Genomic DNA, 12,500 nt, shown 5'->3' on the forward strand with positions numbered 1-12,500 from the left:
TTTAGCTTAGCGGTGGTGACGTGAAGTCATGTGACCGTGCTGTAGTTCCTTTATAGCCCAACATTAGCCGCCTTTAGCTTAGCGGTGGTGACGTGAAGTCATGTGACCGTGCTGCAGTTCCTTTATAGCCCAACATTAGCCACCTTTAGCTTAGTGGTGGTGACGTGAAGTCATGTGACCGTGCTGTAGTTCCTTTATAGCCCAACATTAGCCGCCTTTAGCTTAGCGGTGGTGACGTGAAGTCATGTGACCGTGCTGTAGTTCCTTTATAGTCCAACATTAGCCGCCTTTAGCTTAGCGGTGGTGACGTGAAGTCATGTGACCATGCTGTAGTTCCTTTATAGCCCAACATTAGCCTCCTTTAGCTTAGCGGTGGTGACGTGAAGTCATGTGACCGTGCTGCAGTTCCTTTATAGCCCAACATTAGCCACCTTTAGCTTAGCGGTGGTGACGTGAAGTCATGTGACCGTGCTGTAGTTGCTTTATAGCCCAACATTAGCCACTTTTAGCTTAGCGGTGCTAACGTGAAGTCATGTGACCGTGCTGTAGTTGCTTTATAGCCCAACATTAGCCACTTTTAGCTTAGCGGTGGTGACGTGAAGTCATGTGACCGTGCTGTAGTTGCTTTATAGCCCAACATTAGCCGCCTTTAGCTTAGCGGTGCTAACGTGAATTCATGTGACCGTGCTGTAGTTGCTTTATAGCCCAACATTAGCCACTTTTAGCTTAGCGGTGGTGCTGTGAAGTCATGTAACCGTGCTGTGGTTCCTTTATAGCCTTACATTAGCTTTTTACTTCAAAAATAATAAAGTGGTGTTGATGTAATAATTCACTGCATTCCATTTCGCTGTAAATTACTGCTTTATTTTATTGCTTTATTTTATTGCTATCTCACTATATTTTATTACAGTGTCCTTTAAGATTTTTTGTTTTAATATTAGATTTTTTTGTTTTATATTTTATGCATGCACCATGACATCAAGTCAAATTCCTCATATGTGTGAACCCGTTTCTGATTCTGATTCTTATATGTGGAGATTATCTTGATGAACAAAGCGCGTAAGTATCATAAACATTGCCAACAAATGCAAAATTCCCAATTGCTTTTCGTCGAGGGAACCAAGGAGATGCTAACTTCCACGTCAGCCTATAAAAGTACGTCATTACTTCACTACTTTTAACAACACACTTTTACATTAAATCTGGTTCGGTAGAGAAACACTAACATTATATTTGACTTGAGCAGAGAGAAACCCAACGAAAGACGGCCGACCGGAAGGAAGCAAGGCCTCGTCTGCCAGAATAACAGAAAAACAAAAACAAAAATAGGAAGAACGGCATGAAAAGAAAGGAAGAGTGGGAGTCAGGGGGTCAGACAGAACACAAAGCTCAGACTGGAGCACTTCAGTTTCCTTTCTTTTCCTACAAGTGCCATTGTTACACGTCTGAAACTCCACAGACAATCGGTCAAAACAGGAGAAAGGCCGCGTTTTTCTTTTTCCGTGGAGTCAGAGTTGTTATGAGGATGATTCCAGAGGGTTTTACAAGAATGTCTACTTTCATGTATCCCTGTTTGTTTGAGCATTTCTGTGTGTGTGTGTGTTTGTGTTTTGCTTGGGGAAAACGTGCGTGGGTGTACTCTCAAGCCCTAGGAATAGCATTTGCGTCGTAAATGCTCTGTTTAAAACAATCAATATCCACTCCGGTTTGTACGCGGTAAAAGAGCATGGAGTGTGTGTTTGCACTTGCGTGAGCGTGTGTGTGGGCTGCGGGTTCACCCTCTGATCGTCTCCTCGGCAGCCGCTGTGATGAAGTGCTCTCTGGGTGTTGAAGAGGCCTCCCAGAACCAGAAGAAACACACACACACACACACACACACACACACACACACACACACACACACACACACACACACACACACACACACACACACACACACACACACACACTCCAAACTCTTTATCCGAGCTGACAGCCTCTTTTTATTCTCCAGCGTCGGGTTGCAGCGGCGTAGCCTCGATGCATCGCTGCAACTTCGTGCCATGTTTTGATGCACACACACACACACACACACACACACACACACACACACACACACACACACACACACACACACACACACACACACACACACACACACACACACACACACACACACACACACACACACACACACACATATTATGTACACAAACACAAAGGACTAATAATTTGAATCTTGCATGTGATAAAATACATTATTCTCAAAATGGCTCTTCTGCGTTATGATTGAATACTTCTACTTCTGGTACTCTCAGTATATTTTGATGCTATTATTTTTTTTCCACTTTCACTCAAGATATATTTTGAATGCAAGACTATTACTGAACAGAATATTTCCAAACTACGGTTATTATTACTTTAGGTAAAAGATTTGAGTACTTCTTCCACCACTGCAACTTTGTGCCTTATTTTGACACACACACACACACACACACACACACACACACACACACACACACACACACACACACACAAACAAAGCCCAGCTCGCCTTCCCCTGTGTTTGATGTGGTCTTTGGAGAGCCGTGTTTAAAAAAAATTCTTCTCCAGCTTTGAAGTCTCTGTGTTTCCCCACTCTCTTTCTGCTTTTATCTTCTGACGGTTTTGTAGCGAGCTGGGAGGGAAACGGGCCAACGTGGAACCAGATACTCGCCCCACATACGCTGTTCACCATGTGTACCTGTGAACTTGAGAAGTTTCTCGAGTAGCAGCTATTGTTTCCTGTTGGGTACACCCCCCCTGTGACTCTTGCCAAAACACTGTTTCGACAAAGATCTCCTCTTTAAACAAACGCCTCGAGAGCAGAGTCTTGATGTCATATCTGGCATTTTTATCAAACACCATTTGCGAGGCTCAACCACGTCTGGTATGCTTAGACAAATATGCAGAGTGTCAGTTTGACTTCTTGCTCAACAAAGACACAATTACTTCAAAGCACTCATCTGTAGCTAAAGACTCACTATATGAGGACAACGCAGGAGGGGAAAGTCTCTCATGAAACGTGCAGGAACAAACGATCCACAAACGCTGACGTGCCGTTTTGCAGACATTAAAATACACACGAGAAATGTCATGCAGTTGTTGCAACACTGAGATGACTGTTTCCATGGAATTATGATTGTTGTGCAAAAGCCCAGCTGGATAAAAACAACGCAGCTGCAGAAACTGAATAAACGGTCCAAGCTGAGGTTGAGGAACCTGCGTTTATTTATTGTTTCTCCACAAAGCGGTTTTCATGCATCACGCTTCATTATGCAAATCAGTGTAATTAAACCCTGCTCTAAAACACAGTAGCCCAGTAATTACAGATGAGCCGTTGCACTCGCAGAAACTCTGATATCTAATTTGCTCTGCATGACCTGCAATGACCTTCCTCTCACAGGTCGGCGCTGCCCACATCAATGTTTACAGAGGCCATGCCGCAAATGATTAATTACGCTTGCGATCTGCTCTAATGAAACAGGACAATGTCTGTGCAGCTCGTAGAATATTATGCACAGCACATGTGGCAGGCTGGGAAACAGGCCGCTTTATCAAAACTGCTCTTCTAATGAGAGGAGAAAACTCTAACCGCTGTCCTGTAATTAGCCTTCGGTTACAGAACAACGTTTTTTTCAACCCAGGTGGAGTCCTGTGTTTTCTAATTCGGTGGATAAATGTATGATGAAAACATGGCAAGGGATAGAAACAGCATGCTTTAGTAGACTGTAGTTTTAGGCATGCAGGGTTTAAAAGCAGAATATAAAATATGTTATTCTCAGATTCACGTTACAAATGTCAGTTCCCTAAACCCCATTAGTGCTCGTCAGTCAGAGTTTGACAACCATAACGACGCACATTAACCCTGCAAGCTATGGTTTCTCCAAATGTTAAAGATGAGCATCGGGCTTTAGTCATGCATGGCATTCAAATGTGCAATCTGTAATGCCCGGCCACATGCTTCAAAATAAAAAGGGGCAGTGTAGAGTATTCTCTGTTATTGCATTTAGTCGCTATTGTCCTTCTTCCTACACCGGCAGCGTGCATTGAAGGCAACTTCCCATTAACTTTGAATGGGGTGACGTCACTCTTTGCCGAACTGCATTGTGGTTCCGTTGCGTCGCTTTGCCTCCGTTGCTCGCTCCGAAAGTTGAGAAAAGTTAAACGGAAGCGTTAGCCAATCAAATCATATGCCAGTACAAGCTCTAGCCAATCAAACTTTTGTGTCCGGGGCGGGAGATTCATGTGATTGGTTGTTGTTCGAGCTTCAGACACACCCACCGGCAAGCTTCAACGCACGCTGCCGTGTGGATGTACCATAACGGCCCGTCTACACTACAGGGATCAAAAAATCTTGAAGCTGGGCGTGTCTGAAGCGAGCAACGCGACCAACAACCAATCACATGAATCTCCCGCCCCCGACATACAAAGCAATAGCAATGTTAAAACGAAGTAAACTGGATATAAACTCTCCAAACAGGCGAAAACCAACCAGTTTCACCCACTGTCTCTGCCACCTCCCTCCATGCCTGGTTCCTCCGGTTTGTATCCCGGTAAATAGTTCTGGTCGTAAAGAACCGGGTGATTTGATACCGTAATTTCTCGTTTGGAATATGAGGAAATGAACTGCGGTCTGGCTCTCCCAGCTTGCACGCGGTTTGATTGGCTGCGCTTGCACTGGCGGGATTAGCATAAACGGGATTTGATTGGCTGATGCCAAGCATCGAGCCTCAAAAGTTGAACATTGTTCAACTTTTGATGCCGATAGATGCTCGTGACGCTTGCAAAGCCATGCCATGCTCCCCACAATGCAGTTCGGTGAAGATTAAAAATCTTCTACGTCACCCCATTCAAGTGAATGGGCGAAGCGTTGAAAGCATTTTCGATGCCTGTAGTGTAGGCGGGCCGAAAGGGTTCACGGAGGTTGAAGCCGCCCACTCTCGGCAGTTTTTTAGTGGTGTTGACTGCCATGCGTATGTAATGTTGCATCCTCATTATAATGGATATTAAACCAAGTTGCAAGTTAACCATGGACTCGTTACATGTGAACATCAAACAGGTAATATTTGAAGTCTATAACTGTGTGCCTTAAATAGACAGTTATCAGTTCATTGTAACAATAACTACTAACTAAAAGGAAGGCAAGAATTAGTGATGTGACGTTCGCGAACGATCCGATTATTTTGAACAAACGAAGGGAACCGAGTCGTGCTTGGTGAGAGCCGTTCTTTTTGTCGTTGGTTCACTGCCTGCCATAAATCCACTCGCCTTTACCGGAACTTGCTTTCCTGAATGCAAATGTTCCGTAGATGATGGCGTAACGCGTGCTGCTTGAGTGCTGGCTGAGAGATGTAGTAAGTTATACATTTTCTGTGAGTAAAAGCTGATTTCTGGCAATACAGTCAATCATTATCCTGGTGGTTATTTTGCAGATAAACCTAGTAACCCCGCCCACTTAAAAAAAAACTGCTCTCTTGAACGGCTCTCGGAAAGGAACGGAGCCATAAGATCCGGCTCCCTTCAAAGAGCCGTAATTCCCACCACTAGCAAGAATACACAAAATTCGACCAAACTGCTGAAGTTGCAGGTAAAAAATGGCTTCTCATAATCTTCACTTGTGACTCCGGCTAGCTAGCTAACTTAGCTTAGTTTTAGCAAAGCCGTACTAGCAAGAAAACAGCCACATGAAACCATATATCAACACCGTTTGGAAATGTTTCTGTAATGGTTTGTGTTCTTGTATCATATTCTATTTACATGTATATAGAACTTTTGCACTACTTTTTATTTTGTATTTTATTATAATTGCATTGTCGAAGAATTTCATTGCCATTTCTACACTGTAACCTTTGTGCATATGACAATAAAACTTTTGAATCTTGGAATCAAATAACTTGTACTAAAGCTTAATTTCGCTAAATAGCTAACGTTACATGTTACTGACAAGAAATGTTAATGAGTTTAGCATCCACCCTCTGTCACCTGCCGATGGACTGAGGGCAGTGACTCACTATTGCCTCTTGCCAGTGGCGGCTCCAGAGTATTTGTGTTGGTCAATCTATGGTAGGGCTAACCCATACAGTGGTGGGGCTCAAGTCAGTTTGCAATGTAATTACATACTCGCTATATCGCCCCCCTTGACAGTCAAACGCCACGCGTGAGGTTTAGATTATTTCCCTGTCTCGATCAGAATGGAACTGTATGAAATAAAACGGCACATTTGTCTTGTAGTAAATAAAAAGGGATCACTGTGAACGTGACGTATGATAGTACACGTTGAAGATCCAATGGGGATACTGAATGGTGGTTCCGATTGATCTCAATCAGTAAGGCATGACGCAGACCCAACGTTTCGTTGCTCTGATTGGCTGTAGGTCCATTCAAATTGCATTCGGAGGCATTTTGATCTGACCCCGGCCGCGCTGATATTATAACACGAGAGAATTTCCACACCGTTAGTGAATAAAACTCCCCCACTACTTGGACTATTCCTTTCACCCCTCTTCTAGCATAAGCCCGAATGGTCTCAACCATATTGCATCAGTAACGGTAAATGGGGCGGCTAAGCCATTTCTTGGGCTGTAGCCTACCCCAGCCATACCCTGGCGCCGCCACTGCCTCTCGGGGGAAAATTAGCACTACAAGAAAGGATGTGGCGTCGCTAATCAGTTAGCATGCTAATTTCCGTAGATATGTCAATACACATAACAAAGTCAATAGCAACGTCATTTATGGTTTCAAACTGAAAGGATGGCCATATTTTAAGCAGTTAAAGACTATGTGAATTCCCAAAAGCAAGCAGAGTGTTTGTCAACTCTTACACAATCTGAAATTGACAGCAGATGTTGCTTGTAAAAGCTTTTCTTCAACAACATTAAAGAATTTCAAGAATTACTTAAAAAAATACTGTTTTGTAATACTAGGGTTACATTTACAATGCTGCTCTTTATTTGAAAATCTTCGACATACATGATTACCTGGTGAGGAGGCTAACTGATGTGTAGCTTTAGCTTCAGAGTGTGTTCATTGCACCATTTAGCCATTACAGTAAAGCATATTTGGGAGATTTTAACAGGTCCCTTGTTTGGAAAATGGGTCAGCTAAAAAAAGTGAGCATAGGAAAAAGGTTTTAACCAACAGTTTAATTATAGCATGAGCTTAGCTTAAGCTGACACAATCTACTAATGACAAACACACACCGTTGTTGTCTTATTTTGCATACCCCTCTACTTCCTTTTGCTGTTTTAAGTGCATGTGTGTCCCAATTTGAAGTATGTAAAAATGAACTTTTGTTTATGTAACAGGAAGTTACGTGACTAGGAATTGTGGTTGCTCTGGTTTTGTACAAATAAAAGTAATACATACATACAACTAGGCTTTTGTTGAACTGATGAGACCGTTTTTTATTGGCCTAATTAGGAAGTGTGTAATGATTTGATACCGCAAACGATAACATAGCTAGCTTCCTGTGAGCGCTCAGCAGCCATGTATGATTTCAGATAATACTATACAGTTGTACGAGGTGGAAATAATGGAAGTGTCCGATTGAGACACAGCACTGGAGACCAATTCAGGGCTGCTTTACCATCATTAGTGACCCGCATGCTGACACCACCATTATCAACATCCTTACTCTCCCTCCTTGACAACGCTGACAGAGAAACAGGAAGCAGATGTTGCCAGGGAAACAGCTAGAAGGTCTGGAGTGCTAAAGTGTGTGTGAGTGTGAGAGAGGTACAAAAAAAAAATAAGGAGAGAAAATGTGCCGGGGAAAAGGATTGCTGTGGTGGTGGAATCTAATTAGGCTTGTGACAGGGGATACAAATGGATATTTCCAAGCCTGTGTGTGTGTGTGTGTGTGTGTGTGTGTGTGTGTGTGTGTGTGTGTGTGTGTGTGTGTGTGTGTGTGTGTGTGTGTGTGTGTGTGTGTGAGTGCGTGTGTGTGTGTGTGTGTGTGTGTGTGTGTGTGTGTGTGTGTGTGTGTGTGTGTGTGTGTGTGTGTGTGTGTGTGTGTGTGTGTGTGTGTGTGTGTGTGTGTGTGTGTGTGTGAGTGCATAAGTGTGTGTGTGTGTGTGTGTGTGTGTGTGTGTGTGTGTGTGTGTGTGTGTGTGTGTGTGTGTGTGTGTGTGTGTGTGTGTGTGTGTGTGTGTGTGTGTGTGTGTGTGTGTGTGTGTGTGTGTGTGTGTGTGTGTTTGTGTGTGTGTGTGTGTTTGTGTGTGTTTTGTGTGTGTATATTTAGGCCTACTCTCATTTGCGCAAATACTGTACCTGTCTGAGTCTGGGAATAGACTGACTGACGCACAGCATGACAGACACGCTTTTTGGAGTCCTGGCAACTGGGATATTTGTCTCTCCATCATCCTCCTCCTCACACACTCCCACACACACATAATCCCTCCGTCTCCTCCACGTCTCTCTTCTGGCATAAAGTGTTTGCATACGGATCGTCACATAATCCGATTCTGTCACTGAGAATAGCTTCGACTCTCTGGATCATCCGTAGAAATGGACCTAGGGAAAGTAACTAAGTACATCCTGTTACATTCATATTCATACTGTTATATCTATCTATTCTCATGCTCATATATATGTATACACCATACCACACCTGCTGTTTCCATATACTATTTCATATATGCACTTTTATTCTGAGATAGGAATTTTTTTTAAGTATGTCAGATTACATTTAACATTTTCTTATAAGATAAGATAAAAGATAAAAGGTACTTTATTGAAATGTTTGCATTGCAGCAGCATAAAAAACAAAACAAGGAATTAAACAATACTGGAAATTAAACAGCATTAAAAAGTTGAAAATATGTAATAGACTGTGAAGATATAAAAATCGATTAACTCTGAAGGGTTTTAGACACAATACAAAGCAGGATATTATTTACATCACACGTGTCAAACTCAAGGCCCGGGGGCCAAATCAGGCCCTTGATGGATTTAATTTCGGCCCGCAGGATAATTACTATTAGATCTGGCCCGCCGGTATATTGCACGCACACCTTCACTCCATCCTGAGGGTCTCCTCAGCTCAGAGCCTGAGCCCAAATATTGATGACCTTGCACCCAAGATGAGATGCCAAGTATCTGAACTAGCATCACAGAGCAGCACACTGAGTTTAATGGATGTTTCCTTCTGCACTTTCTCTCTCACGACAACAGGGCATGTTTGGTTTCTCTTTGAGGGAAATAGTTTTGTTGAAGCTGTTGTTGGCCTGTGGGAAAATGTACTCATAAGAAATGACTCTGGAAAAGCTGCAGATAGAGCCATAAGAAATGAATGAACTGATTATTTAATGTTTAATGTTGTTTTTATAGGCAATAGTTTAAACTTTGTTAGTTCCAGGTTTAATATGTGCAATAAGTTCATTTCAATAAGTTCTGCAATAAACATTGAACCAGTCCGGCCCTCGACTAGTACCCATTTTTTATTTTGGCCCACTGTGTATTTGAGTTTGACCCCCCTGATTTACATTAAGTGTGTCAAATTAAATATAAATTTGAAATGTAGTCGAGTTATCCTACGTTTGATCTTATGTGTTTGTTTCTTTGTTTCTTTGTTTCTTTGTATAGTCTCTTTATATTTAGGTGTTGAGAGCTGAGTGTAAGAATATCATTGTACAGTACAACTGCATGTTATACTGTATATATGACAATAACATGTCTTGAATCTTGAATTTACTCAAGTGTATTTTTGAGTACTTCACAAAATAACACATAACAAGGGACCAGAAATATACAGAAACATAATTGGACATTAGATTAAGTACATTTAGCCGACTTCTACTTAAGTAACATTTTGAATTCAGGACTTTTATTTGTATTTCCAGACCGAGTTAGTTCTACTTTTACGTAAGTAAAGCATATTTCTTCCACCAGTGTTAGAAATTCACCGTGCTCCTGCAAAGGCTGACTGTGGGAATTAGTTTCACGGAGGCTGACACGGCGTTACGAAGTAGGATCTTCTGGTTTTCTGGATCAACATTAAAGAACTGCTCTGGGCTTTAACTCGGCGCTGTCATGCAATACAGGGCTACGAGCTAATTTTAAGGCCACCTGTCTTTGATCTTGTGCCGAGAAAACAAACAGGAATCTACCAAGAGCTACCCACTTTAAAGCCTTTCATGCAGGGTTGAGTATACACACACACACACACACACACACACACACACACACACACACACACACACACACACACACAGAGACAGACGCAAACAATAGCTGTGTGTAATCAGATAGCACAGTATGGAATGTCGAACACAATACTTCGTTTTTCATTTGATATCACTGTGTCATGTGTGGCATTTAACTGCATGAAATATAGTTTAACAAAAGGCCTTCTGTTATATTTCTATCTGTCTGTTATCTTTGCCTCGGGAGTTTAACACAAAGCAGAGTTTCCAGAAAAACTGGCACACAGCTCCTGGACTTTCCCCTCTTTTCCTGGGCAATAGCCTTTTTTTTTGGTGTGTGTATTTTTCCATCTTTCCCCTTCAAAAGGCAGCCGACCATACTCTCATGTTCGCTCTGCTTGTCCTGGTCAGTGCCCCGATGCTTTCACAATAGATTTAGGAGAAAAGGCCCTGAGAGCAGCAGCCCTTGTGGCAGGATGCCAGGTGCAATACACTCTCACGGGGCCTTCAGTGAGAGGTAGTTACACTGCAGCTCCGAGGCCCGTTTGTTCCGGGGTTGTACGAGTGAAAAGCCTGACAATATAATGCAATAACACCACGATTTACAGCAGAGATGCCAGGACTGATTGTCCGACAGTCACACAGCTTCGGAAACCCCCTCCTCCCACAGCCTTCTGCTGTTGGATTCACACCAACAACGTGATGTTATCGGACAGATGTGCAGAGGTGAGAAAGTCGACTGGGTCTCTTGCCCTGTTTTTTTCCATTTGAAACAGAACTGTTTCTGTCCCTTTCCATGTAAACAACTAAGTGATACATGAACACCTTCAAAATGTGAAATACTTTTCTGCCAGCGTAACCCTAAGAGTCTACAGTCATGCCACAGGAAACACGGGGGCTCTGAGCTAAATGCTAACGCTATCGGAGGAATATTTAAACATTTTATGATCCTTCTTAAGCTTGTTAGCATGCTAATAAGGTTGAGGAGGCTGTGGCTCAGTGGGTTAGTGCGCTGATGTTCAGATCAGAGGAGCACTGGTTCAATCCCCACTGAAGTCAGCAGACACTTCACCCCAATTTGCTTCTGTGAGACTGCCCAAGATATTGACTGTCGCGTCTAACAAGTGACATGTGATGTAATGTAATATTTGCACTTAGTACAAGAAAGGCTGATTTTTTTTGAAGTTATTTGTTCATAAACCCAAGTATTTGCCTGAATTAAAGGTTTATCTGATAGTGATGGTTCTTACATTTCGAACTGCAGGGGACATAAATGTTTGAACCAAATTCCAGGTCAATTTATCCAATTACAAATGTCAAACTATATTCAAAAATTCAAGAGATCACCTTTGTTAATAGAATATATATCATAATTTGGCAACCATGAATCCCTGAACCAAATGTAATTACAATCTCTCCAAAAGATGTTGGGATATTTCAGTAGGGAATACACCCATATTAGTGGCTCTGTTAGGTGTTATTTTGACCATGTTTACCATCTTATTTTAGGGTGTTAGCATGCTAATCTTAAATAATTAGCACTAACACTTCAATTGAGGCTGAATGGGTCATTGGGCTTAAATGGAAAATTACGTTGAGGAAAAGTCTAGAAAATCGAAGTTGACAGAAATCAAACTCAGAATGACAAACATAATCAAACACAAATGTTATTGCTAATTGATTTGTTCACAAACAAACCAACTCACGGTGGTGCTTAGAGGACAAAGCCAGTAGGATTCATCATTTGGGGACAATGCCTATTCCAAATGTAATGGCTATCTATGCAACAGTTTTTGGGATATTTAAATCAGACCAACCTGACACTCCCATTACTGCTACCATGTACAAATTGTCTCAACACCCTTCACAAAGGCATTATAATGACCACAGATCGTTATCTTGTTTATTTATCTGTGGTTTTGAGATGATGTAACACAGAGCCTGAGGCAGTTTGTGATTACCTGGAATGATTTTTTTTTGGCAAACGACACCACGAGTGCTCAGAAGTCGAGTCATCAAGTTAAGCGTTGTACGTACGTCAATGATGGTGTTGCTCAATCATCTCACAAACCACAAATCGGGGAAGCTCTGACTTCACGGGCAAGTTTAGAGAGGTGGAAGAGACACTGAAATTAAGAAGAACTTCACAGTTCCCTTCAAGATATAGAGTAACGATAGAAACCTTAAGTGAGTCATTAGATGTTTTTTTCCATCTGCAGAAGGTGGTGTTTATACATGTAGGTTTTCTGCCCCGTTGCTTGGCACATACGTTGATCAAATGCACACTAAAGGCTCCTTGAGCAAGTTCTCTCTCACTGATTGTGATGTTATGTTAAA

Source organism: Notothenia rossii (assembly GCF_949606895.1).
Source record: "Notothenia rossii genome assembly, contig: scaffold_213, whole genome shotgun sequence".
Lineage (NCBI taxonomy): Eukaryota > Metazoa > Chordata > Actinopteri > Perciformes > Nototheniidae > Notothenia > Notothenia rossii.